This window comes from Pseudorasbora parva, chromosome 1, assembly GCF_024679245.1.
Source record: "Pseudorasbora parva isolate DD20220531a chromosome 1, ASM2467924v1, whole genome shotgun sequence".
In the NCBI taxonomy this organism is placed as follows: Eukaryota; Metazoa; Chordata; class Actinopteri; order Cypriniformes; family Gobionidae; genus Pseudorasbora; species Pseudorasbora parva.
The window spans coordinates 20,305,012-20,332,487 of NC_090172.1; the positions used below are offsets into that span (position 1 = coordinate 20,305,012).

The 27,476-nt window shown below is 37.7% G+C and overlaps 1 protein-coding gene across 1 annotated transcript in view; it reads left to right on the forward strand.

Annotated features, from left to right (window-relative positions):
• LOC137083451 (solute carrier family 2, facilitated glucose transporter member 4-like) overlaps positions 1 to 27,476 on the forward strand; it is a 58,209-nt gene that overhangs the window by 20,177 nt on the left and 10,556 nt on the right. The gene's annotated exons all lie outside the window — the stretch shown is intronic.

Below are 27,476 nucleotides of genomic sequence, written 5' to 3' on the forward strand. Positions count from 1 at the left end.
TGTATTTTTTTTTTGCAAGAAATATCTAATTTAAAAGAATAAAGAAAACAACCATATGCATAAAACATGACAAGTAACTATTTTATTTAATTAATACAGTCTATTGTATAAAGTGCTATTTCAAGTATACTGAACTGAAGAGCTTGTGTCTCCATATCCACATCGCTATGATCAGATGCTTTTGTTCTGCTGCCACTGCTGTCAATTTTGTTGCAGTGTTGATGACGTCAGGATGTTAAGCAAGCTCTCAGATTCCAGAGTATTAGATTTTAACTTGGACTATTTTGCAAACAAAATGACTCTTGTAGATTTTCTTGTAGATTTTTTTATAGATGAAGCTAAAATGAGTCCACAGTTTAGCTCTATATACACAGGAACAGAATAATTCTATCATCTTGTGAGCTGGGTTTCATGCAAGCATTAGCAGTGCATGTACCTTACCTTCACCCATAGATATGTATACGTAGATCCCTCATTCGACCGCTCCAGGCACGTTGACCAGCCCGCATTTTATAACAATCAACACACATCAACACTTCAGATGCTATCATTACTCGTATAAAAAAAGAACACTGCGCAGCCTCTATAAAAACTCTGTAAAGCCCAGAGCGATTTAAGTAACAATGTATAATGCATGTCAATGGGGTCCAATTAGACCCTATTAGACAGCCATAATTAGAATTAGACCCCATTGACATGCATTATACAAAGGTTGGAGTTAAAAATATTAATTTGTGTTCTACTAAAGAAACAAACAGACCTACATATTGGATGCCCTGGGGGTAAGCATTCATCTGACCATCTGATTCCCGATCGTGAGAGGTTTGTCGCCTCTCGTTTCCCCCTGTACACTGCACGAACACCTTGTGACAGACGACGTACGATAAACCTGAAAATCGGCCTGACCCAAAAAAGAGTCGCACGAGTCAGAATTTGGCTTGAAATCGGACAAAAATCGCACAGTGTTTGCCCGGCTTTAGTCATACTTTCGTAAGGTTGGTCTGGACCACTCTTAGCTACCTTATCACTATTGACAGTTAATTCCACTAGTGGCCACCACTTTGCAAAAAGCTTGTCAGTCTATTCTGAAGTTGTAATATACACCCACTGTTCAATTAGGCTTGTTGATTTTTTTTTTAATCCAAGGATTAAATTTGTCATTACTTTAATGGTTATTAGCTTTTAATTATATTATCCAAATGTACATCAGCTGGTAAACCATTAGCCTATTTAAAGGGAATGATTGTGGACGGGAGTTTGGTGAAACTATGGCAGCAAGACAATGTATAGTTGTGCTAAATCAAAGACGGCGCCGTCCACAGAGCAATTTAGTGTATGTGCACTATACGTGAAACCTTTATTCCCCTGGCTAAAAGATTCTTTTAGATCTTGTTGGACCAACTTTGTCGAGACAAACTGGAGGGAGCTACTCCCTCAGCCTTGAAATCCAGCAGCTGATTATGTTTTGCGTGTAGAGTTTTTATTGAGTAGGCCATCCAATAACAGACATTAGTTATTTACACAATAATGTGATGCAGCTGCTGGGCAATCATCCCTGGTTGTGGAGTAAATCAAGACACTATGGAAAATCTATGGAACAACACTATTGTAATAATGACTCTTTCAAACTGCCAGTTAGTGTAGCGGGTTGACGCATGATGCGGTTGAGCATGAGATTGCTGATTCGTGCACTCATTTCAAAATTATATACAATTTAGTTTGCAATTTTGTAGATAAATGCAAGTTCAATTATTTCTGAAGTGCTTCTTTTATAAAGAACATCTTTTTTTCACATAACGCAGTGAAACAGCCCCTGCATAGAGTAAATAATCAGTTCTTGAGCCATCGATATAAGCCAATTCAGCACCGCCATCGCACTTAAGAAGGTAGACCTTAAGCGACCTCCTATGGTATAGTTCAGGGGACACAACTAGAAATGGGATGCATTGTCAGTTTACTGGTTTGCATGTAAACACACTCAATGATTAACAAATGAACCAATGACACCACATGAAAAAACAGGAAACAATACAGTGAACATGCCAGTAAACATGATAAACTGAGAAACTAGACAGTGAACATGACAAACTCAACATGAAACATAACCCAAAACACACTGTGACAGTCCGGTGAATTGGCAAAACACAAGACTGTTACACAGACATTCAACATGAGACAAGCCCTGCGTCTCAATCAGCTCCCTTGTTCACTAGTCAGGGCACTGCGACGCACCCAGCGAGACATGGCAAACATGAGGGCTTAAATACACTGAGAGTAATGACTGGACAAGGGACAGCTGTGAACAATGATTAACCAATGACAACATGACACCACACACAAGGGCATGGAAATCAAATGACCTCAATCAGCTCCCTAGTTTCGTAGTCAGGGCACTGATCAGGGATCAGGGCACTCAATCTAAGGCCCTGTCCTAAATGGCACACTTCATGTGCACTTTCGGTCTTGTGGACTTACAATGGCTATTGCGTGCATGTGTCCGTTAAGTCCACAAGACCGTAGGGTGTCCCATTCGTTATTTAAGCTTGAAGAAGGGTGCTCGTGAGCGTCCCCTTTGCGGCTGCTATGCGCCCTCAATGTGCACTTCATCTGAGCCTGCAGCCTGCAAGTTTGCGAGCCACGCAGATGACTCCTACCTGGCAGTCAACGCGGCATTACGTTGTGAAAGTGCGGACTCAGAGACAGGGACAGGGCCATAGAAAACATTTGCTCCCTAAAAAGTCCTACAATGCATCGCAAAAACCCAGGTTTTTTAAAAATTTTTTATAAATTGTTCAATTTACAGAATAAAAAATAAATAAAATAAAAAACATTATTTTAATCATGTCATCCACGGTCGTTTTGTGGCTCTTTTAAAAAAAATGTATCGGTTCAGGCACCGTTTAGGCACCGGTACCATTTTAAAAGTGCCGGTTTGGCACCGGAATCGTAAAAAACCTAAACGATACCCAACCCCAATTAGTGGCTGTAGTTTTTTGAGCTGAGACAGAAATATAAAGAACACTGAATTCACTAAGACTAAAACTGAATGGTTGCTTAATATTGCTTGCAATGCATTTGTGAAGACATTTTTGGAGACATTTAACAACTGGTTTATGGTCAAACAATATCTATTCATCGTTTGAATTGATAGCGTGAAAGATGGAGGATTCTGTGGAGATGGAGACTAAATCTGCAAAAGAAAAAAGGTCTATTAAGACCTATATATCTCCACTCGTATGCTTGCAAAGGGACTGAGGGAGGTACTTGTAACTCCAGTCCCAACACTTCAGTGAAACATTCACCAAAGAAAGTGAAGAATGATGGAAGGAATGAGCCATCTTTGACAAAGATGCAAGATAACATCATTCGCATTCTGATGGTAAAAAATGGCCAAAGAGTTTATCTAATAGATAAAGATTATCTAATAGATAATCTAGTAGCTCTAATTGACATGACAGTCAAACAAAATACTCTACAAATCGAAGGACTCAAAAAGTTACTCGATAACTATTATCAATACGTCGCTGATTTAAAGAAGGAAAGTGTGTGTCTTAAAACACAGTGGGCAGCATCTCAAAAGAAGATTCAAGAAATGAAGCAGAAACTGATTGATGCTGAACGATATAACAAGCGATGGAACTTGCGTCTTTACGGCAGAAATCCTCCCAGAAGCTAAGTGCACCTTTGTGACAGGTGCTATCAATGTAGTCCAGGATTCTTAAACCTCCAGAAAAACAACATCACACCACGACCAGGTTTCTTTGACAGCCGGCGAGAGATTTGGTATGGAGAAATGCCAAAGCAAATTAGTATCTACAAAGAAAGCATTTTTGTTTCAAAGAGGATCTGACTGCTACAGACAAAGAAGCTTGCACTAAGTTATGGTCTCTTGTAGAAAAGTTCCGTAAAAGGGAAAGAGAGCATGCTTTGTAGGTAACAAGGCTTACATAGATAAGAAAGAGGTTCAAGTTACATAATGTTTCATTAACTGAAATGTTTAATATCTTCTGCTCACCAAGGCTGCATTTATTTAATCAAAAATACAGTTAGAACAGTAATATTGTGCAATATCATTACAAATTAAAACAGCTTTTTTCTATGTGAATATATAGTAGTGTAATTTATTCCTGTGATCAATGCTGAATTTATCATCATTTTTCTCCAGTCTTCAGAGTCACATGATTCTTCACAAATCATTCTTATGTGGATTTTATAATCAAGAAACATGTATGATTATTATCTGTGTTGAAAACAGTTATGCTGCTTAAAAATGTTTTGGAAACCATAATACATTTTATTTTTCAGGATTCTTTGATAAAAAGAAAGTTCAATGGACAGCATTTATTTGCATTTATTAAATTATCTTTTGTAATATTAAAATATCACTTGTGATTTAATGCATGTCTGATCAACAAAAGTATTAATTTCTCTTTTTTATTTTACCACAAATGTTTGAATGGTATGGTGGTTTTCACAAAAATGAAGCAGCACCATGAGCAGCAAAACTGTTTTGTGTGTGTTGAGCAGTGAATCCTTATATGAGAATTAGTGAAGGATCATGATTCTGAAGACTGAAGTAATGATGATAAATTAAGCTTTGATCACAGGAATAAATTACTATATATTCACATAGAAAACAGATGATTTACCTCAGAATATTTCACTGCATTACAATTTTTAATTAAATAAATGCAGCATATATACAATTATATATATATATATATATATATATATATTTCTGTGATGCAAAGCTGAGTTTTCAGGATGGTTACTCCAGTCTTCAGTGTCACATGATCCTTCAGAAATCATTCTAATATTCTGATTTATTATGAGTGTTGGAAACAGTTCTGCTGCCTAATATATTTGTAGTCGCGATTACTTTAGCTCTCATCACGAGAGCTCAGCTCATTTATCTCACTCCTGCAGTTAGTGCTGCTACTCGCGCGGTGACTCACTCATTATATTGAACAGACATGTTCAATTTTTAATTGTAGTGTCTTCTCCAACTCAGTCACAGTAATCAAGTTGGTGGCTTTGGGAATGGCCTCACAGGGCAGCGAAGCATTCTGGGAATTGTAGTCTTTCATCCCCATGAGACAAAAATACATTTTCTGTCTTTTCTCAGTCTAGAAGGCAACAAATTCAAAAATAATTTCACATTTCTACTACATTGATGACAGATCCACATTAAATACAGATTCATCTTCCCAGCGCTGAAGTACCCCTTTAAAGGTATTTTTGCAGTAAAATATCCAAAATGTTTCCAACTATTTGTATATTGTGAGAAAATTGCTTTTTAAACTAAGGACTGGGACGTTTAAGGGAGTCGCCTGTCAATCGCGTCATATCTGCGCTACACTCGGTTTTATTCTGCAGAAGCGCTTTTCTCTTAGCAGTGTGAACATGTCACAGAAGTGCCGAGCGAACGCACAGAGTAACGTCATAACATGCTTAAATTTTTCTAATATGATAAACAGAGCTGCTTTACCTTATAATCATGACCAGAAAAAGCGAAGTGTGTGAGCCCGGCTACTGTCTCCCATCCTGTCATAATAAAAGTCCCGGGACTCGCAGGCCGTGTGTGTGTAACAATTGCTCCAGCGGCCGTGCTCAGCTCCACAACACTTGGTCCTGCTCTGCTTCATACTACAATAACGTTAATAACCGCATTCATGAACGTGATTTCTGCCCAAGTCCTATTTTCCACCGGCTGTGAGGTGAAGACCACATGTCCCAAGATACTGTGCTCACACTTGGTGTCATCAAACTACTCCTTTGTTTAGAATAGGCGCCCTCCAGTGGATGGAAAGTTGCATAGTGCACCTTTAAAGCATGAGATGCGATAAATTATATCGGTCAAAAAATTTCTATAACAATGCTGTGCCTTCTATATTGGATCCAACAGGAATGGTGCAACACACTTATGTGAGTAAAACGTCTTTTTTATATGTAATAGTAGTCCCAGGGCTATGTGCTTTCCAGACGGGCTACCAAAACGGAAGCCCTTCCGCCGGCCGGTGAATCTTAAATAGTGAAATAATATTCCTTTCTTGATCTGGGCGCGCACGCGCGTGCTCATATCCACCGATTGGGTGGGCTATGTAATACAGAAATAATATTCCAATCAATCGCGGGTCGATGAGAAATAAATCATTGTGTTTGTTTTATAAAGACGTTTACGAGCCCTGTGATCGAGAGAATCATTCAAAAAAACAGAAATAGACATAAACATTTACATTTTTAGATTACATTTTTTTTGTAAGTAACAACCTATAAATATAGATTGTATATTTACAGATGCATCTGAACACAAAATATGGTTTAGCAAATACATTTTAAATGTAATGCATTGTATAGGTACCTAACATAACTACAACCTGCTATACAGCCACTGCTTACTCAAAAGAAGAAAAAAATAGCTTGCTCCAAGCAATCTACATTTCAGTTAATGAAACATTAGGTAACTTGAACCTCTTTCTTATCTATGTAAGCCTTGTTACCTACAAAGCATGCTCTCTTTCCCTTTTGCGTGACTTTTCTACAAGAGACCAAAACTTGGTGCAAGCTTCTTTTTCTGTAGCAGTCAGATCCTCTTTGAAACAAAAATGCTTTCTTTAGATACTAATTTGCTTTGGCATTTCTCCATATTACTTACTACTTCTATGAATCCACTTTTTGACTTTCCAGAGAACTTTTTGGACTTTTTTTGAGAGCGCTCTCCTTATATTTAGATAAGAATAAAATAACAGGTCATGCGTATATTATTTTTTGTCTCTGAATTTAAATCTTGATGTATTCACATTTTGTTACACAAGTGTAAATACACTTGCCCGTGACCTCAAGAAGCGTGCTATCAACCGAGGTTAGAGAAAGCTGTGTTTAGCGTCGCTGTTAAAGCAGCACTAGGTAACTTTTCAACCTTCATAATATATTTTCAAGACTCTTGTGATGATACATCGACTTACAATAGGTTGAATGACACGTCTGCCATAGCTTGATGGGGTCTGTATCGTTTTTAATCGTACTTTTAAACTTCGGGTTTCGGGTAGTAACCCGAGAAAAAAAAGGACTACAAAATTCGACAGCTTTACGGCATATACGTCACTTCCACCAACACCCACACTTCCTTAAATTCGGACGTGCAAGCCCAACTTTGTTCGTCGGATAATATAGTCATGCCCGAAGCAGCACAGACAAATAAGAAAGAAAAGGTTTTGTTGGAGGAAAGCAATAAGAGGAAACGAAAAAGTGATGGGATTAAAGGCAGGACGAGGATCAACATTGGACCAGCGTTTGCTCGTTGGCGTGAGCTGAAGGAGGCGTGCCCGACCGATGCTGTCCTGCTTGTTATGGTGATTACCTACCACTCAAACATTGAATTGAAGTATCATATAGATTCTGTAAAACGGTAACCAATAGACGACTATAATGACGCTGGCTTGTAAACGTGAGCATTGTGATTATTTGGCGTTTGAAAAAAATAAAACCCATGAAATTATGTTCATATGACATGCTGAAACATATGCCACTGACTGTACCTGGAATGAAGACATTTCACATGCGACGCCAGAAGAACACCTGCATGTGAACTCCTCCTGCAGTGTTCAGGTCAGGGAAACTTCTAGTGCTGCACCAACCCGCTTTTATGAAGTTATTTGGCCCACCCGCACCACTGTATATATTTTTACAACCCGCCCCACACCCGCGACCATTAAATAGACATACGGGGTCCGCGGGTTATGAGACGACCCACGCATTACTAGTTCAGGGCTATCAGGGTTGTCATGTCAAAAAATCATGTCATGTCACACGCGCGATGGCATCCCCTGTTGTAGGATGACAGAGCTTAAGACAGTAGTTGAGGACATAATTTTTTCCCAACTGTAGGGGGACCCCGAGAGCAAAAGTTGCCAAGTGCTGCTTTAACTTGCCCGCCCCCGCGCAGTTAACGCCGGTTCGAATCCTGCTTGGAGCATGTCGACTAGGATCGGTGAGTGCGGGGGACAAAAATACATTTTATTAAAAGTGCGGGGTCACCTAGCCTAGAAATCTGGACGCACTCTAGCTGCAGCAAATCTAATCTGCCCGCGAGTGTCGTCTAGCAACTCTCAATAGACTTCTGAGCTGTAAATGCCAAACTCTGGTCAGGCCAATCATATCGTTTATAGAGTCGGTGGGCGGGGCTTAACATAATGACGGCAGAATTGCGCTTGCATGCTTTTAGTAAACACATAAGCTGGCGAACGGTGGCCTTTCAAATCAGCTTTGACCGTGACTCTGAAAGACTTGGAGTTTTTCTCTGAGAAAAGAACAAAGAACGGCACTGAAGTCATTCTTAAGAAGGGAATATGTGTTCAGAGTTTTGCCGACCAGATACGGCGAAAGTTTAATCTTTCAACAAGCTCTGCTTCACCTTTGTTGCTCTGGTTGGTTGTAGCGCTATCCAATTGCATGCACGCCGTGCAGAGGGACCCATATGAAAAAAACCTATATGGTTCATATATAGTGACCATATATGTTCCTTACTTAAATCAGTCAGAATCATCTTATATGTTTAATGTAAGTCCCATATATGTCATACACAAAATCAGACCGTTTATGGCCCATTTCATACTAAAAAGCACACAGAAAACTTTTGGGCCATGTATGAATCCTGCAAAAATCTTATATGAGTTTTACATGTAAACTGTATGCAATGGTATATGGTATTAGTAGAAAATACATGATATTCATATACAAATCATATAAAGTTCTTATACTGAATCATATGCTAGTCATATTAAAGTCATATAGGATTTATTTATATTTTGTGTCATTTGTTTATATGCTTTTTATACAGATTTCATATTTTTTTAATAGGGAAATGATGTGTTAGCTCTTCAAGTTTATATAATATACATATAAACTACATACAATAATCATACATGATTTCAGTCAATATTACATCTCTGCATATACTAACCATATATAATTTCAATCAATGACATACACACATTTGTGATGGAAACACTTTTATTTCAACACAAAATTAAACACTCAAATTATACTCCATATGAGTAATTTACAATTCCAACTTGATAGCAAACTGAACTTTGCTCAGGAAAAAAACAAAACCCAAAAAACAACAACAAAATACATTGAAGACTGTGTCATGGCCATCAATCAAAGATAATGAACGGATTAGTTCACCCCAAAATAAAAATTGACTGATCATTTACTCACCCCCATCTCATCCAAGATGTTCATGTCTTTATTTCTTCAGTGGAAAAGAAATTAAGTTTCTTGAAGAAAACATTCCAGGATTGTTCATCATATAATGCTTTTCAGTTGCAACCAAAATGTTGAAGGTCCAAATCAACGCCGTTTCAAAGGGCTTCATAGCCTCTGCGTGATCCCAGAGGAGAAATAGGGTCTTATCTAGTCAAACGATCAGTCATTTAAAAAAAAAAATGTATATACTTTTTAACCTTAATTGTTCAACTTGCTCAGCTCTGCGAGGTGCCAAGGATGACGTAATCACGAAATCTGAAAATAAATGAACGTCTTATGGGTTTGGAACGACATGAGGGTCATTTTAACAACATACATTTTTGGGTGAACTAAACGTTAAAAATTGACAAAGTTTAATAAATACTGTAATAATGTATTGCTCATTGTTAGTTCATGTTAGTTAATACATTACAATAAAGTCTCATTTGTTAACATCAGTTCAAGTCTTACAACTCAGAGTACATAAACTTCTTTAACACTTCCCCTTCAGAACTGAACCAGTCCTCATGGGATGAAACAGTCTGTGGCTGAACCTGTTCTTCTTGCGTGGTCTTCAAATGTTTTCATGAAGATCTTTCTGTGGAAGAAAAAGAAAATCTTCTTTACCACCCCATTTACATACAGGAATATTACAAACACGTTTCAATATAATGTTTTTTTCAGTATAACAATATATTCTTATACAGTTACTTACTTTCTATTACAAAATTGTAATATTGTACATCATTTAGATTCATATATGTTGCAGTTACATGAATGCAAATTATAGAAGTTTATATTTTAGCTATATTTTAACTACATTAGAGCAATTTGCAAACTCAAGTTCACTAAAACATTAACTCTTTTAAAGTGAATTGGCACAAAATAGACTATTAATGATCACAAAAGGAACATCCGGTAAACAAATCACATTACATTTATTCTAACTTTTGCTTTTTGTCAGTGTCACACAGCTTTCACTGTGTCACACAATCGTTGTATAACGTTATCTATGCAAACCATGAGCTTTAGGGTTTAACTTAGTTATCAAATGACATAGTTAAACAACTAGAATAGTCGTTTTTTACATTTGATCATTTAGCAGACGCTTTTATTCAAAGGGACTAACAAATGATGAGACCAATCATATATAGTTTAATAACTTTAATACAAATATAAGCATTTTTCACTTGTTTTTGCACATTAAATACTTGTAATTTAATTTTTGCACGTGCGCACATCATAATTAGGCTTAACGTTACCTGTACGTTACGGCTGTGGCACCGACATGATAACAGAAACGAACAATTTACAAATCTTTTAGCAAATCTTGCCATTAAATAAGTTAACATTTGCATTGAGAACGACATGACAAACACCATTCTTACCTGGAGCTCGACACTTCGCGGTCCCGCTGGGAGGCAATCATATCACGGACACGGAGACAACAAGAACCCGCGATTGATTTCCTCCTGGCCGCTGCGCGTTGACGCATGCGCAGTTTGCGATGACAGAACTAAGGCTATTTTTGTTACAGACATCTTCATCGTCTAAGCCTAACGCTTAGAGTGAGTGTTTAATTATTATTTTTTAAATATTGCTGATATTGCTGTTAACAAACAGTTTGTATGGGTAGAACATTACGAAACAAATATATGGGAATATACTGCAATTATATGCAAAATAGCCTATATTAAAGGAAATATAAAGGAATAAAGGAAACTAAAGCCTTTTTTTAATATAGCTACTGCAATGTATGCATATTGACTATATTTATAAAATATGGCTATATTTTAACACATAAAATATTTAGTAATTAAGATATAAATAGTATTACATGTAATATCCATTAAGTTGTATCCTTTATTGTGTTGTACTGTATATTGAATTTCCCATATTAATGTGAATGCATGTACACACACATAAACACTTTTACAGAATGAGTTACAACAAATTTCTACTTCCCATCATGCTTTACTTCTGATTTAAAGGAGGTTAAATGTTAAAATTAATTGTTATTTGATGTGTTTTTGCTCAATTTAAAAACCTGTAAAACTGTTACTTTTATTAACAATAATGTCGGTGCACTTTTCAGCAGTTACAGCTCTTTGCTAAATATGTAGGAACATGCCAGTGTGCTTGACTTGTGTTATTGTTAACTGTATGTGTGTGTGTGTGTGTGTGTGTGTGTGTATGTGTGTGTGTATATATATATATATATATATATATATATATATATATATATATATATTTTTTTTTTTTTTTTTTTTTCCTTTGCATTAGGGTTAGCCCTTTTTATTCGTTTTACTTGCTAATTAATTTACTAAAGTAAAATCTCACTGATTTGCAGGGGTTGTATTTAACACAATCCAGCATATATATTTTTTTACAGTGTAGGACATATATGATTGAAAATACATGAATATTGTACAATTTGTATAAGTGGTTTTTGCAGCATATATGATCCTTATAGTTTTCTGTTGGAACATATAAGAATCACATATGTTTTTAGCAAGACTTTTCCATATGGGGAGTTTAAAAGACAACCGTTTATCCCGCCCCTCGGATTGAGCCCTGTCAATGGTGAGTTTCCAGACCAAACAACTTGATGTGGGTCTAGCTTGTCAGGCTAGGGGACACCTAATCTACGCCCATGGGTCACCTTGTCGCTCGATGGCGAAAAGGCATTCAACAGAATTGTATTTGATGGAGGTGCTTGTGCGGTTTGGTTGGGGTGATAACTTTCACAGGTTGATGGAAATTCTATTAGTTGATTCTAATGCGGAGGTACTCACTAACAATTTTATCTTGCAACCATTTAAATTAAGTCGTGGGTCTAGACAAGGCTCACCACTTTCTTCTTTACTCTTTGCATTATCCATGGAACCGCTAGCAATAGCAATTAGATCACACTCTGTAATTTGTGGTATTCGTAAAGATGTTATGGAACACCGTATTGACTTATATGCTGATGATACCATTTTATTTTTATCAGAGCTTGAAAAATCAATACCTTCCCTTTTAAAGCTCATGGGCCTGTTTGGTCATTTTTCTGGTTTTAATGTAAACAAAGAGAAATCTTCAATTATGTTTTTTTAAGCCCCTTTCACACTGCACATCGGACCCGGAATATTCCCGGAACATTGACGGCTCGCCTTCTGTGTAAAAGCAACCACGTCCCGGGATTGATTACCGAATCCGACCCGGGTCGGGGACCTAGTAATATTGCGGTATCCGACCCGGGACGAGCGCTGTGTGAACAAAAGCCGTAACTAATGCCGCAACGGATGTGACGTAGTGATGACGTAGTTATCGTGCGACTCCTAGAGCTTGTTTTTTTTTTCAATAATACAACCCTGCAGTGCCAGAAGAGCTAGTCGGTGTTTTAAACGCAGAGTTTTCACACACAAATTAAACTACAATTAAACACGCAGAAATGTGCGCAAACTGGACACAAGTTGAGACCACGGAGCTCCTTACTCTCCGCGCTGAAGATGAGATCGTTCGCCAGCTCAGTGGAACGGTACGTGATGCGGTCGTTTATGAGCAAATAAAAATAAAAATGCATCAGCGTGGTTTCCCGAGAGAGAAAGCGCAAATTATAAGTAAGCTGAAGGCTTTGAAAAAAAAGTTTCACCAAGTGCTGGATCACAACAAAAATTGTTTTCTGTATACTTGAAATTGTTACATTTTATGTAAACAGGCACAACACACTTTATATTCTATTCAAAATAAAGTATTTTTTATTGAGAATTGTTGACATGTTTTATTTTGGTGTAAACAAGTTAGAAGAGCGTTTTCATAGCCTGAATGCCATCTTTTACGATTGTAGTAAGCTGCAGCATCTTCCCGGGGAGCAATAATAGGGATGTGACTACCGTCTATTGCACCAGCACATAATGGATACCCACGTTGAGCGAATCCATTTATAGTGTTCTGAAGAGCTTCTCCTCTGGGCAAGGTGATGAAACGTTTGAAAAGTTCTCTCTTCAATGTCGCGGTCACTTCATGAACCAGAGTACAAACAGTTGACAGCCCCACACCAAAAAGACAACCGATTGTGCGGTATTCGCCAGGGGTAGCATACCACCACAAAACAATAGCCAATCTACGGCGTGGTTCAAGTGGCTTCTCCAGTTTGTAGACTTTCGTCTCAGACTTCGCTCAACAAGTTGCAGAACAAACTCGAACGTGGTGCGTGACATGCGAGTGCTGACGCCACTGATCGGCGGTGAAGTTTTCGAGGACATTAACACAGCCAAAACACAGCACCTTAAGGTCTTCGTAGCATCCACATTCTTCTATCAGAAACACCCAGTTGCATGAGCCGTGTACACAGAGTGGTAGCTTTTAGCATCCGATGGCGCCTCTGTGCTCTAAGTCTCGCTGCTTCACTTTGTTTCCTACTCTCAGCAAGCTTTACTTCCAGCGTACGCGTTATCTCATTAACTCTTCGGAAAGAAGTCAATATAGAAAAACATAAAATAATTTGGGCATTTAGCATAAACAACAATGCCGCTAGTTGCTGGTCATGTTTACAAAGCAATGAGAACACTTCTGTTTTGCCTTTCCTTATTCTTTGGCGCCAATCTTTTTCGACTCGTACATTATACGTCACATCCGGACGTCACGTGTCAACTCGACCCGGGACCGTTACGGGTTGTGTGCGAAAAGCGCACATATTACGGTATTTCGTTGGCAGTGTGAATGGACCAAATCTAGCGACCCGGGAACAAATGCCGGGTCGCATTATCCGTGTATTTGCCGGAATCGCAGTGTGAAAGGGGCTTTAGTGAACAAGAAAGAATTAATCTAAAAGTAGTACACCCCTTCGCTGTTAATGGTTTTGATTACTAAGGAATTAAGATAACCCCCAAAATAAGTTCCCTTATTTCAGCTAACTACGAACCTTTTTTGTTGAAGGTGTCTGAAGAGACACTGCCTCTGTCTTGGGAAGAATAAATGTAATTAGGATTACATATTTCTGAGATTTTTATATGTCTTTCAGGCATTACCACTTGCTCCTCCTCCTGCTTTTTTCCCCAAAAGTGAGTAAGGTTCTTTCTAATTTTGTCTGGAGTAAAAGGAAGCCAAGACTTTGACTTTCTCTTCTATACTGACTTATGACAGGGGAGAGTACCAAATTTATTGTGGTACTACTAGGCTGCACATATGAGGGCGGCAATGTTTTGGTTCTCTAGAGACTTCTTGGTTACAGGTTGAAACGTTTTCTGCAAAAGGCTTGACACTTGACATCTTCTTACACTCAGCACCCCAACTTTTGCCACACAAGACTGTTTCAGTAAAGGGCGAATTACTTAATAACATAATATACTGTTACAGAATCATAAAGAAAGCAAAAAATCACAAACAACTATAAACACTATAAACACTCGGCTGAGACTCTTACAATATAATTGGATAATGAGAACCTATAACACCTGTGAGATTAAATAAATTTAACCCTAGTATTCCTAATTTATGTTTTAAGTGTAATTATTGTATTGGTAGTGTATATTCACAAAGTGCCTAATAGGAGTGTACGATGTACAACTGTTTATATGTAAGGGGGATTTTTTTCTTCTTCTATATACTGCCAGGACTATTAGGGAGGGAGTGGGATTTAATTAAGGGTTAGCACAATCCAAACAGCTCCATGAGTCGGTGGGCGGGGCTACTGAAATAGACGTGTGTATTATTCTATAGAGGCAGTGTTTTGACACTTAATGATGTCAGGATCAAACACATTCTGAAATCGATCATTTGCTGGGCCTGATGATTATATTATATTATTATATTACCAATCAAAAGCTCAAGGAAAAATTGATTTCTCAATGAATCACCCCTTTATAAGACAAAATGAATATAGTGTTATTAAAGAAATAATGTGCCTGTCCAGTAAAGGTAATTTGAACATACAGGAACTAATGGATTTATCATTATTACAAGTAGAACTGGATACAATTTATCAAGAAAAAGCAGAGGTTGCATTTATTTGATCAATATATAAATGGTTGGAAGAGGGGGGGAAATACTTTTTCATTTGGAAAAAAGAAATGGTGAACTGACCTCCATAAGTAAATTGTTAAATGATAATACAGTCATTGAGGATGATAAAAAGATATCACAGTTTGTTACATGTTTCTACAAGGGCTAGTACACTTCCAATTTTAAATCTTCTGATCTGAATAACTTCTTAGATATTGTTTTAGATTTTTAAATTGTTTTGTGATGATGATTGGAAATTGGAGGAAGTTAAAAGTTAAAAGTGAAGTTAAAAGTGCATTGCCAACCTTAAAGATAATCGTTCTCCAGGTAATGATGGACTAGTTAGTGAGTTTTATAAAATGTTTTGGGATAAGTTGGCTCCATTTTTGCTAGCACAAATAATTACAATACTACAATAATTCCAAAGTCAAACAAAAATATTCTTCATTTAGAGAATTGGAGACCCATTAGTCTATTAAATAATGGTGCCAAATTATTTGCTTTAATCCTTGCCAAAAAAACCCAAAAAGGATTAGAAAATATTATAGATGAGGAACAGACTTATTAAAGCAGCACTTGGCTACTTTTGCGCTCGGGGTCCCCCTACAGTTTGGAAAAAATAATGTCCTCAACTGCTGTCGTAAGATCTGTCATCCTACAACAGGGGATGCCATCGCGCGTGCATTTGTTGACATGACAACCCTGATAGCCCTGAACTAGTGATGCGTGGGTCGTCTCATAACTAGGGTTGGGAATCGTGAGAAATTTTCCGGTTCCGGTTCCGGTTCCGATTCCGATTCCGATTCCGATTCCGCCTAACGATTCCGGTTCCAATTCCGGTTCCATTGAAATTATTAAACAAATAGTGGTAAAGGAAAAAGGCACAATACGCAACTTTAAACAATCCTTTTTTGTGTTTCATTACTTGCTCTCAAATGAATTTACAGGTTTGCAATTTTAAAAAAAAGTCCTGTACTATACATATATTACAGGATTAATCGAGCCATATGGAATTTATGGAAATTAAAATAAACATGTTCAAATTTACACCTCTGAAATTGTCTTATTACATTTTCTCTCTCTGTTTTAGGGATGTTAACTGATGACCATTTGACCCATGGTTGACCGTATCAACGTTAACTGATCAAAGTTGTCGGTTAAAAAAAAAAAAGTGATCTCTAAATTAGGCTATTATAGACAGTGGACTAAACGCTACTACAGTTAGCCGTCTCATTACAAAATCTTTTTGTGTGAAGTGAACATATAAATCGCACTCAATTTTTCATAACTCTCCTGTTTGTACTTAATAAACCAATAAAAACATTTGGGGCGAGGTCGCAGTGTTTGCGCGCTCACAAGGTTTGCAAAAAGTAAACAGGCTAAAACACTCGAGGTTAGAGCCAGGGCAGACGACAGTATGAAGCGTGCATTCCGCATAAGATGGGCTTACATTTGGAAATATAATATCTACATTTCAGTGGTAACACATAAGGTGTTGATCGTCTTTCTTTATTATTGTTAGCACTAACTTACCTCGAACTAAAGCGGCGTCTCTTCAGAGCTGTCATTTTCTTAAATGAGCCGCGGCAATGTTTCAAATGAGCTCATAAGAAACATAGAAACATGCCTTTATTTTCAACGCGATCAGCTTGTACCCAAACCATTTCGAAACTAATGAGCCATGGTCCTCGGATTACAAACAAGCTCCTTGCCGCCGCGTTTGCGGGACTCGCGCTGTGGGGGATTTTAAAAAAGTGACGTGAGGGGATGGGAAGGGAGGCGGCAGCGCTAAGACAGTGTGTGTGTGTGTGTGTGTAAAAGAGAGAGAGAGAGAGAGAGAGAGAGAGAGAGAGAGAGAGAGAGAGAGAGAGAGAGAGAGAGAGCGGGAGTGCGGCTCGCGGCTATGCTCCCAGCGCTTCGCACACACATTGCACCAGAACCGTTTTCGAAACCGACACTCAGGAATTTCGCGCGGTTCCGGTATTTTTCAAAAATCAGTATCGGTTCTGCATAAGAACCGGTTCTCGGTTCCCAACCCTACTCATAACCCGTGGACCCTGTATGTCTATTTAATGGTCGTGGGTGCGGGGCGGGTTGTAAAAATATATACAGTGGTGCAGTGCGGGCCAAATAACTTCATAAAAGTGGTGCCGCGGGTTGGTCCAGCACTAACAGTTCCCCTGAACACTGCAAGAGGAGTTCAGAGTTCTTCTGGCGTCGCGTGTGAAATGTCTTCATCCCAGGTAACGTTACAGTCAGTGGCATGTTTCAGCATGTCATATCAATATAATTTCATGGGTTTTATTTTTTTCAAACGCCAAATAATCACGATGCTCACGTTTACAAGCCAGCGTCATTATAGTTGTCTATTGGTTACCGTTTTACAGAATCTATATGATACTTCAATTCAATGTTTGAGTGGTAGGTAATCACCATAACAAGCAGGACAGCATCGGTCGGGCACGCCTTCTTCAGCTCACGCCAACGAGCAAACTCTGGTCACATGTTGATCCTCGTCCTGCCTTTAATCCCATCACTTTTTAGTTTCCTCTTATTGCTTTCCTCCAACAAAACCTTTTCTTTCTTATTTGTCTGTGCTGCTTCGGACATGACTATATTATCCGACGAACAAAGTTGGGCTCGCACGTCCGAATTTAAGGAAGTGTGGGTGTTGGTGGAAGTGACGTATACCGTAAAGCAGTCGAATTTTGTAGTTCTTTTTGTTCTCGGGTTACTACCCGAAACCCGAAGTTTAAAAGTACGATTAAAAACGATACAGACCCCATCAGGCTATGGCAGACGTGTCATTCAACCTATTCTAAGTCGATTTATCATCACAAGAGTCTTAAAAAATATATTATGAAGGTTGAAAAGTTACCTAGTGCTGTTTAAAGGAATGTTTTAGATTATAGTTATATTTTATTTATTGATTTTCACAAGGCATTTGATACCTCACTTTAAAAAAAATGCTGGGTTAAAAACAACCCAAGTTGGGATAAAAATGGACAAACCCAGAAATTGGGTTGTTTGAACCAAGTGAATGGACCCATTCAAATAACCCAATTTCCATTTTCAACCCGACGGGTTGTTTTTAACCAAGCATTTTTTAGAGTACATAAAACACACCTTTTTATGTAAAGCAATTGAATATTTGGGGTTTGGTATTTATTTTAAAAAAGCTATCAAAACCCTATACAAAGGATGTACCAGTTCAGAAAAATTTGCGAGGGTGACTTCTGGAAGATTTGAAATAGGTAGAGGGATCAGACAAGGCTGTCCAATCTCCCCCTTTTTGTTTTTGTTAGAAACACAAATAATGGCCCTTCACATTAAAACTGGACATTTTCAAGGAATTATAGCATTAGGGAAAACATTTAAGTTGTGTCAGTTTGCAGATGAGTGCCTTATTTTTAAAACATAGGAATGAAATGATTAAAGCAGTGAAATGTATAAAATAATTTTCAAAAGTATCAAGCCTGACAATGAATATGAATAAATCAGTTTTGTTTCCTCTCAAAGAATGTTGTTTAACTAAGTTCTGTAATATTCCAACTGCAAATCAAGTACCATATCTGGGAGTTGTTATATGTAAAGATGAATATCTGCGTAATAATTTAAAGGTTCCATGGCATTTAATTTTTTTATTATTTTATAATGTTTTCTGAGGCATACTTATATTGTTAGTATGTTTTTTACATCAAAAAATGTCATAATTTTTAGAAATAAAAGGCTTTTTTTTCTATACTGATATTACCTCTCTGGCTTGAACGCTCTGTTTCAAGGGGCGTGTCTGCTGTAAGTCTGTAAGTGAAAACACCCACTGTTGTGATTTGCTGACATCTTTGCATTTGAAATGAGATTATGTGGCAGAGGTATGAGGTACCTCTGCCACATAATCGAGGAAGTATGAGGCATACTTATATTGTTAGTGGCAGTGTTATGTGGCAGAGGTATGAGGTACCTCTGCCACATAAATGAGGAAGAATGAGGCATACTTATATTGTTAGTATGTTTTTTACATCAAAAAATGTCATAATTTAGAAATAAAAGGCTTTTTTTTCTATACTGATATTACCTCCCTGGCTTGAACGCTCTGTTTCAAGGGGCGTGTCTGCTGTAAGTCTGTAAGTGAAAACACCCACTGTTGTGATTGGCTGACATCTTTGCATTTGAAATGAGATTATGTGGCAGAGGGGGCGTGGTTTAATTAAGCACCAGTAGCAGCAGCTGCAGCTCTGCCAGTCCAGAGACGGAGAGCTGGGAAAAGATTACTGAGAAAGTGTTATTGTACCAAGTTGATGAGAGTGCTGTGAACAGGGCCGGCGTTTGCTATAGGCAAGCTAGGTGGTTGCCTAGGGCGACAATTGTGTTGGAGGAGCGAGCAAATACAACATAATGTTTTTAAAAAACATGATCATCATAGGGCGCCCCAACAGCCACACGTTACTTATCAATTATAAGATTGAATTGATATTGATTATTGGTTCAGGCATTAGGTCGTGCTCTGCTCATCCCTTGCGCGTTTATCCTAAATGAGGCGTCTAAACTTGCGGATGCACAGGGACGGAAAAAGAGAAAGAAACAAGATCAAAAGGAAGCCCAGTATAAAGGTTAGTCTTCTTATCTCAGCCAATAAGTTGTCAAACAAAATAAATTTAAATATCAAAAACTCCATCTCGCCTAGAGTTGAAGGTGTTAGTAGTTCTTTCAGATAGGAGGGGGCATTTTCATAGATGCACTGGTGGGTTAGAAGGGAGACCCTATATTCAATCCTGGTGGAAACAGGAAGCCAGTGAAGTGAATAGAGAATGGGTGTGATGTGATTGAATTTTCGAACTCTCAACAGGATCCTTGCTGCACTATTCTAAACACATTGTAGTCTCTGCAAGCTTTTGTTAGGGATCCCGATGAGAAGTGCATTACAATAATCCAGTCTGGAGGAGACAAAGGCACCAGCTTTTCAGTATCTGTTAAGGTTAGTGTTGGACGGAGTTTAGCAATATTTCTGAGATGGTAGAAAGATGTCTTGCAGAGGTTTTTGATATGGGCTTCAAAGCTGAGTTGTCGGTCAAATCTTACACCGAGATTGGTGACAGTTTTGGAGAGGGGAAGTCCTGACCAGAGATAGTTATACCACTTATGGAGGAAGACTGTGTTTGATGTGGTGTGCCAACAAGAATTGCCTCAGTTTTAGAGCTGTTTAACTGGAGGAAGTTGTGCTTCAGCCACACCCTTATCTCCTCCAGACAGGCAGTGAGTGTTGAAGTCGTAGATGATGTTGCGGAAATTGCAGAGGTGTGTGTTTCTGATTTCATGTACAGTTGTGTGTCATCGGCATAGCAGTGAAATGAGACTCCATAGCGGCTAATGACATGGCCGAGGGGGATGATGTAAATGATGAAGAGAATGGGGCCAAGGACTGATCCCTGAGGGACCCCGCAGGTAACTGTGTGTTGTCGGGACCTTGCACATCCAAGTGAAATGTACTCTGATCTGTTAGTGAGGTACGATTTAAACCAGTTTAAAGCAGTGCCAGTGAGTCCAGTGGTTTGATGCAGCCGGTTAAGGAATATGCCATGATCCACTGTATCGTAAGCAGCTGACAGATCGAGGAGTATGAGGAGGGATGAAGAGCCTTTGTAAATATATACATGTAATTGACCGATCCAAACATTATAAAGCAGCAGCTTGCACAAACCTCCGACAGACAGCTTAATTCACTGACGCATTAAGACAGCCATTATTAATACGGCAGTATTAAACGATTTAGAAAGAAAGTCTGTGTGAACTTGAATGATTAGCTACACATCAGAAATCACTGATCCCAGATCAGGCTGTTACTCAATGTTTGTGGCGGGGCAGTCAAATCCATATGGTAAAGCCTGTGCTGCTGTCATCATGACTGATAAACTGAATCCATTCTCTACTAATTCTCTGGGGGGGGGGGGGGGGGTCACCTATGACATCATAACAGGAGAATTCAAGATCGGCTTATCTGAGATCTCATTTTCTCGAAGGCAGAGAAAGACAGCTAGAACTCGGTTTAGCTGATCAAAATTTCTAGCCACTTAGGGACAATATTCAGGCTAGGGGAACTCATTTTAATGTTGAAAAACCTCATAAAATTACAATTTCATGCCATGGGACCTTTAAACTTCAATCCAATTATTAACTATTATTACCAATTATTACTTTTAAGAGGTTTTAATATGTAGTCACAAAGGGATTTGTCAATTCAGAGGTGGGTACTTTTGTCAAAAGCTGAAGTCTATGTGTGACCAAATAATTGGATAAAATGCTTTTTGCTTTTTGAACAAGCCACATTATCTGAGAAAATACTTTTTATGCAATTCAAATGATCATGGTGGTTTAGAGTTGTTGAGTTATGACGCTTTAAACAATACATTAAAAATAAATTGGCTTATTAAATATTTAAAGAACAAAGACAGTATTTGGAATTTTTTCCAAACTACCTATTTAAGCAGTTAGGCGACCTCTCATTTTTATTGGAGTGCAATTATTCAATTGAAGTTAAACTTGCAAAACCTTGCCTCTCATGGCGTGGACACTGGCCTACAAACATAACTTTTCACCTAAGAGATACTATATTTGGAACAACAAAGACATCCTTTACACAAATAAATCTCTCTTTTTTGATTATTGGGAAAAAGAACAATATTATATTAGTTAGTCAGCTTTTAAACAATGATGGACATTTATTAACATATAGGGAATGTTTAAATAAATTTAAAATACCAGTTAGACCCTATTCATTAGCTGTTGTAATGGTTGCAATCCCCCGAAAAGTATTAATCCTTCTGAGGAATACACCACAGAGAGATCTAAATTGTACTGATATCAAGGGTGAAATATTTATTAGAAATACAAATATTTTACAAGGTACAGTCTCAAATAACTACATGTCCTTCTCAAAAAAATAAAATATTTTGATAAAGTTCATTATTTTCCATAATGTAATGATAAAAATTAAACTTTCATATATTTTAGATTCATTGCACACCAACTGAAATATTTCAGGTCTTTTATTGTTTTAAGCTCATCCAGAGTGTTGGGTCTCTCAACTTTCTCTTCACAATATCCCACAGATTCTCTATGGGGTTCAGGTCAGGAGAGTTGGCAGGCCAATTGAGCACAGTAATACCATGGTCAGTAAACCATTTACCAGTGGTTTTGGAACTGTGAGCAGGTGCCAGGTCGTGCTGAAAAACAAAATCTTCATCTCCATAAAGCTTTTCAGCAGATGGAAGCATGAAGTGCTCCAAAATCTCCTGATAGCTAGCTGCATTGATCCTGCCCTTGATAAAACAGTGGACATGGGGTGACCCCTAATAGTCGAAGATTCGATATGCAGGACCGAATTCGACCACTGATCTCATGGTCGAATCTTCGCGGGTGTTATGAAACGAGGATCATACCATTTTGGCAATATGGGGGTGCTCAATATTAGTGTTATAAAAGGCGTGTAGCAGCGCTGAGTGATCGCCCCTTTAAAGGCACTGAGCTTCGCACCGGACGCTTCGCACCGGACGCGCCGCGCCTTTAAAATTCGAACACATACACCGACGGCGGCATTCGACGCCTGTCCGCGGCGATTAAATGTATATTTCCCTCAAATCGTGAATGTACATACTGATTTCACCCTGTGCTACAAGATACACTCATCATGCAGCTCTTCTGTAAGAAGTCGATTCAAAATTGAGCTTGCGCATATATAAAGTTCACGTCTGCCTGAAGTGAGATAACTATCTGAGTTATCTGAGACACCGTGCTGAGCTTCAGTCCGGTGTGCGACCCCCTTCAGGCACAATCGGCTTAAGAACGTGCATATAAACGCACTCAAAGTGTTCTTTTCCTCTCTAGGCAGGTATTTTTTTAGGTTTATTTATCAAAATGTTCTTTTATATATTTGTGTGATGTTCTGTGTTTCGATCGCGGCTTTTAAATGTTATGAGAGAACGGTTAATTTACGAATGTAGTGTAGCCTAGTTTTGATCACTTTATTAAAAGTGGTGTCTGTGTGCCGTGTGTAAAGTAAAATAAAAGTAGTCTTAGCCTCCTACTGACTAGTGTCCTGCCTTTCCCAAGCCGTTTGTACCATTTATTTTTTTTCCCAGTCTATGTTTTACACACACATAGATGATTCGACTTTTGGTCGACCATAGAGAGATTCGAAAATTCTGATTCGAATGTGTAAATCCTTAGTCGGGGACACCCCTACAGTGGACCAACACCAGCAGTTGACATGGCACCCCAGACCATCACTGACTGTGGGTACTTGACACTGGACTTCAGGCATTTCCTTCTCCCCAGTCTTCCTCCAGACTCTGGCACCTTGATTTCCGAATGACATGCAAAATTTGCTTTCATCCGAAAAAAGTACTTTGGACCACTGAGCAACAGTCCAGTGCTGCTTCTCTATAGCCCAAAAGTGGCTTTACCTGGGGAATTCGGCACCTGTAGCCCATTTCCTGCACACGCCTGTGCACGGTGGCTCTGGATGTTTCTACTCCAGACTCAGTCAACTGCTTCCGCAGGTCCCCCAATGTCTGGAATCGGTCCTTCTCCACAATCTTCCCCAGGGTCCGGTCATCTCTTCTCTTTGTGCAATGTTTTTGCCATACTTTTTCCCTCCCACAGACTTCCCACTGAGGTGCCTTGATACAGCACTCTGTGAACAGCCTATTTGTTCAGAAATGTCTTTCTGTGTCTTACCCTATCGCTTGAGGGTGTCAATGATGGCCTTCTGGACAGCAGTCAGGTCGGCAGTCTTACCCATGATTGCGGTTCTGAGTAATGAACCAGGCTGGGAGTTTTTAAAAGCCTCAGGAATCTTTTGCAGGTGTTTAGAGTTAATTAGTTGATTCAGATGATTAGGTTAATAGCTCGTTTAGAGAACCTTTTCATGATATGCTAATTTTTTGAAATAGGAATTTTGGGTTTTCATGAGCTGTATGCCAAAATCATCAGTATTAAAACAATAAAAGACCTAAAATATTTCAGTTGGTGTGCAATGAATCTAAAATATATGAAAGTTAAATTTGTATCATTACATTATGGAAAATAATGAACTTTATCACAATATGCTATTTTTTTGAGAAGGACCTGTATATTATAAAATTTACTCTTTCTTTATTAATTTATTACATGAATAAATTGTGTAAATTTTACATAAGATATAGTTCCAACTTAATCTTGATTTTACAATGTATAAATTACATGAATTAATGTAATAGATTTTACCATACCAAAAAGTCATTATTTTCAGTGTGTGCTGGAACACTTGCTAATCAGTTAGATATTGGTTACTCTTGTAATTTCTGTAATGGTGAAAAGGAAACAATTTTTCATTTATTTTTCCATTGCATATATGCAAAAATATTTTGAATTGATGTGCAGCGTTTGTGTCACATGCCTTTCCAGTCTGGACATGTGGGTTTTGTTATGTTGAGCATGTGCTGTCATTGTCTGATCCCTCCCCCTTGTTTTCTGATTAGTGTTTGATTTCTCCCACCTGTTTCCTCTTGATTTCTTCCCTTTATAAGTTCCTTGTGTTTGTCAGTCTTTGTTGGATTGTTGTTTTCTCTATGTCTCCTGCTTCTCTGTGATCTTTGTTTCAGTTTTTGTATTTTGTTATTTATTTTTATTTTGTTTAATGTGTTTTTCCCCCTCATGGGTTTTGCTTTGAGTTTGTTTTATTTTTGTCAATAAATCACCTTTCTTACTGCACTTGAGTCCTAACACCTGTTGTCCTTAAGTCATTCTGTGACAGTTTAAGCATTTTGTTTATTGGCAGCTGAGTGGATTTGAAATATTAATATACTTAAATATTTATGGAATTGAGACGGATAAATGCATACTTCATACAATTATTAATATTAATGGGAATTTCACATTATAAAATAAAATGGTCAAACTACAAATCTAACTTTTCTTTTTAAAAAATGTATTCAAGCTTTATTGTTCAATTTTGTGTAATTGCACAATTAAAATAGCCTGACGTGGTCATACTCATTTCTAGTCAGAATATGAGTCTGAAACTGCTCCACTGGGCTGTGATTATGGAGTGCATTTCAACTGAACCAGGAAAGACATGAATTGGACAGACCTACAACCAATCAGAGCAACGGAGACGCATTGTCAAATGTCAACAGAGTTCAACTGCACTGTGTTGCCAAGACCGCGTTTTTTTTTCGCCGGTTGTTTTTATGTCCGCGGGTTGAAGCGACTATTATGTGACATTATCTGATATAGACCCATGAGTGTGAATTTTAGCAGGCAACCTTGCCAAAATAACACACATTTTACCCCCCAAACGCCATTTTTCCCCGGAGAACCCCCCGAGAAGCTATTGTTTAGGGCTAGTAGTTCTTTACTATCTTCATCCCATTGTTTTTGCCATGCATTCATAATATTTATACAAATTATTGCTTTAATTTCTGCTTTACTATATGATACCTCCATTATCCTGTCTTGCTTTAAAGCTTGCTTTGCTAAAGCATCTGCGATCTCATTCCCCTCAATTCCCCTATGAGCTGGAATCCATATAAATCTAACTTGTATTTCTATATGCTTTAATCTGTACAGAATTTCGTATATTTCAAAAACAAAATCAGGTCTGTTAAGAGTATAGACTGCAAAGAAACCAATGCTGATAAGCTATCGGAGCATATTACTGCCATTTTAATATTATTATGTTCTACCCATTGTAATGCCTTTAAAATAGCTATCATCTCAACTGAAAATACTGTTAAATGATCAGGTGCTCTTTCCCTAATATGTATATTCAATTCTGGAATAACAAATGCAAAGCCAGTATTTCCATTCTTAGGTTCCTTTGATCCATCAGTAAATATCACAATAAAAGACTTATACACTGTTTCTTCAACTATATTTGCCCAACTTCCTTTCCCATTAAGTCTCTTTACTTCATTTTGTATATGCAAATCTAACATCAGAGCGGGAAACAACCAAGGCAGTGTCAATGGATAAGGTATTGTAGGACTATACTTTTTCCCTTCTAATCCCATTCCTTTTGCAAAAACATTTGATGACCAAACAAAACAATCACCCTTTGCTTTCATACTTTCCCAACATGGCCTAAGAATCTTTACAGTAGGATGTTTTCTTCATTATGCCCTTTTTAATTTGTCCAATAATTCATCATCAACTGCTTGTATCTTAAATTTAGAGGTAATTCACCCATCTCAACTTGAACCGCACAAGCTGGAGAGGACTTTATAGCCCCACAGCAGATTCTCAGCGCTTGATTTTGTAATACTTCCAGTTTCTGTCTTTGCAATTGATCTATAAACTACACTTCCATACTCAATCACTGGTCTTAATAATGCAACATATCCTCCTGGGACCCAGAAAAAAAAAAGTTTTTTGAATTTTGTATTTTTTCATGTCATTAGATTGTTTAGAGCATAAGAAACAAATGGACAGATTATTTTTTTGGAAAATTATATTGTATTCATATTTTATGATATGTCCTCTGTAGTTGACACCAGGACTCAGTTGTTAAAAAAATTTAATGAAATGAAATTGCATGTATAGGCAAAAACAATGGGATTTATTTTTAATTCACGAATACATTTTTAAGTTTCAGGATTTTTTTAAAACAAACTTTTTTTAAAGATGATTCTGAGCTATGTTATAAAAGATATAACTGAATGCTTTGACATACCATCTTACTTTATGCAACATGTGGGTAAAATGGCCATAGTTGGATTTTCCCATTCAGTACAATGTATCGGTATATTGCATCTAATTTGCATATTATTGTGTTCTTGGTGCAACATGTAATGAAAAAAAGAAGTGTAATAAGGGGAGTAATAATTGGCAACATTTTCATAATAATATGTAATATTTCATAGGAATATTGATATGTAATTTATTTCCCTATTTACTTGTTGTGTCTCCAAAATGCCTTATAAACATGATTTAAGTCCCGGTGTCCTCTACAGTGGACATTTATGAAATCAATGCCCTGTTTTGTAACAAAGAGTCATATTTAGATTAGAAACCCCATAGCATTTTCCTGAGATGTTGATTTTTAACAAACAATTAGAAAATTAATCAGATTTAAATTATAATTACAAAATATTATCATATTTCCATAAGAGTGCTAAACATTATTGTCAGCCATTTTTAAAGACCAAGAAGTTGTTCTTGTCCTGGTGACACCTCCAAACATTTGGTATCTGTGTAAAGCCCTG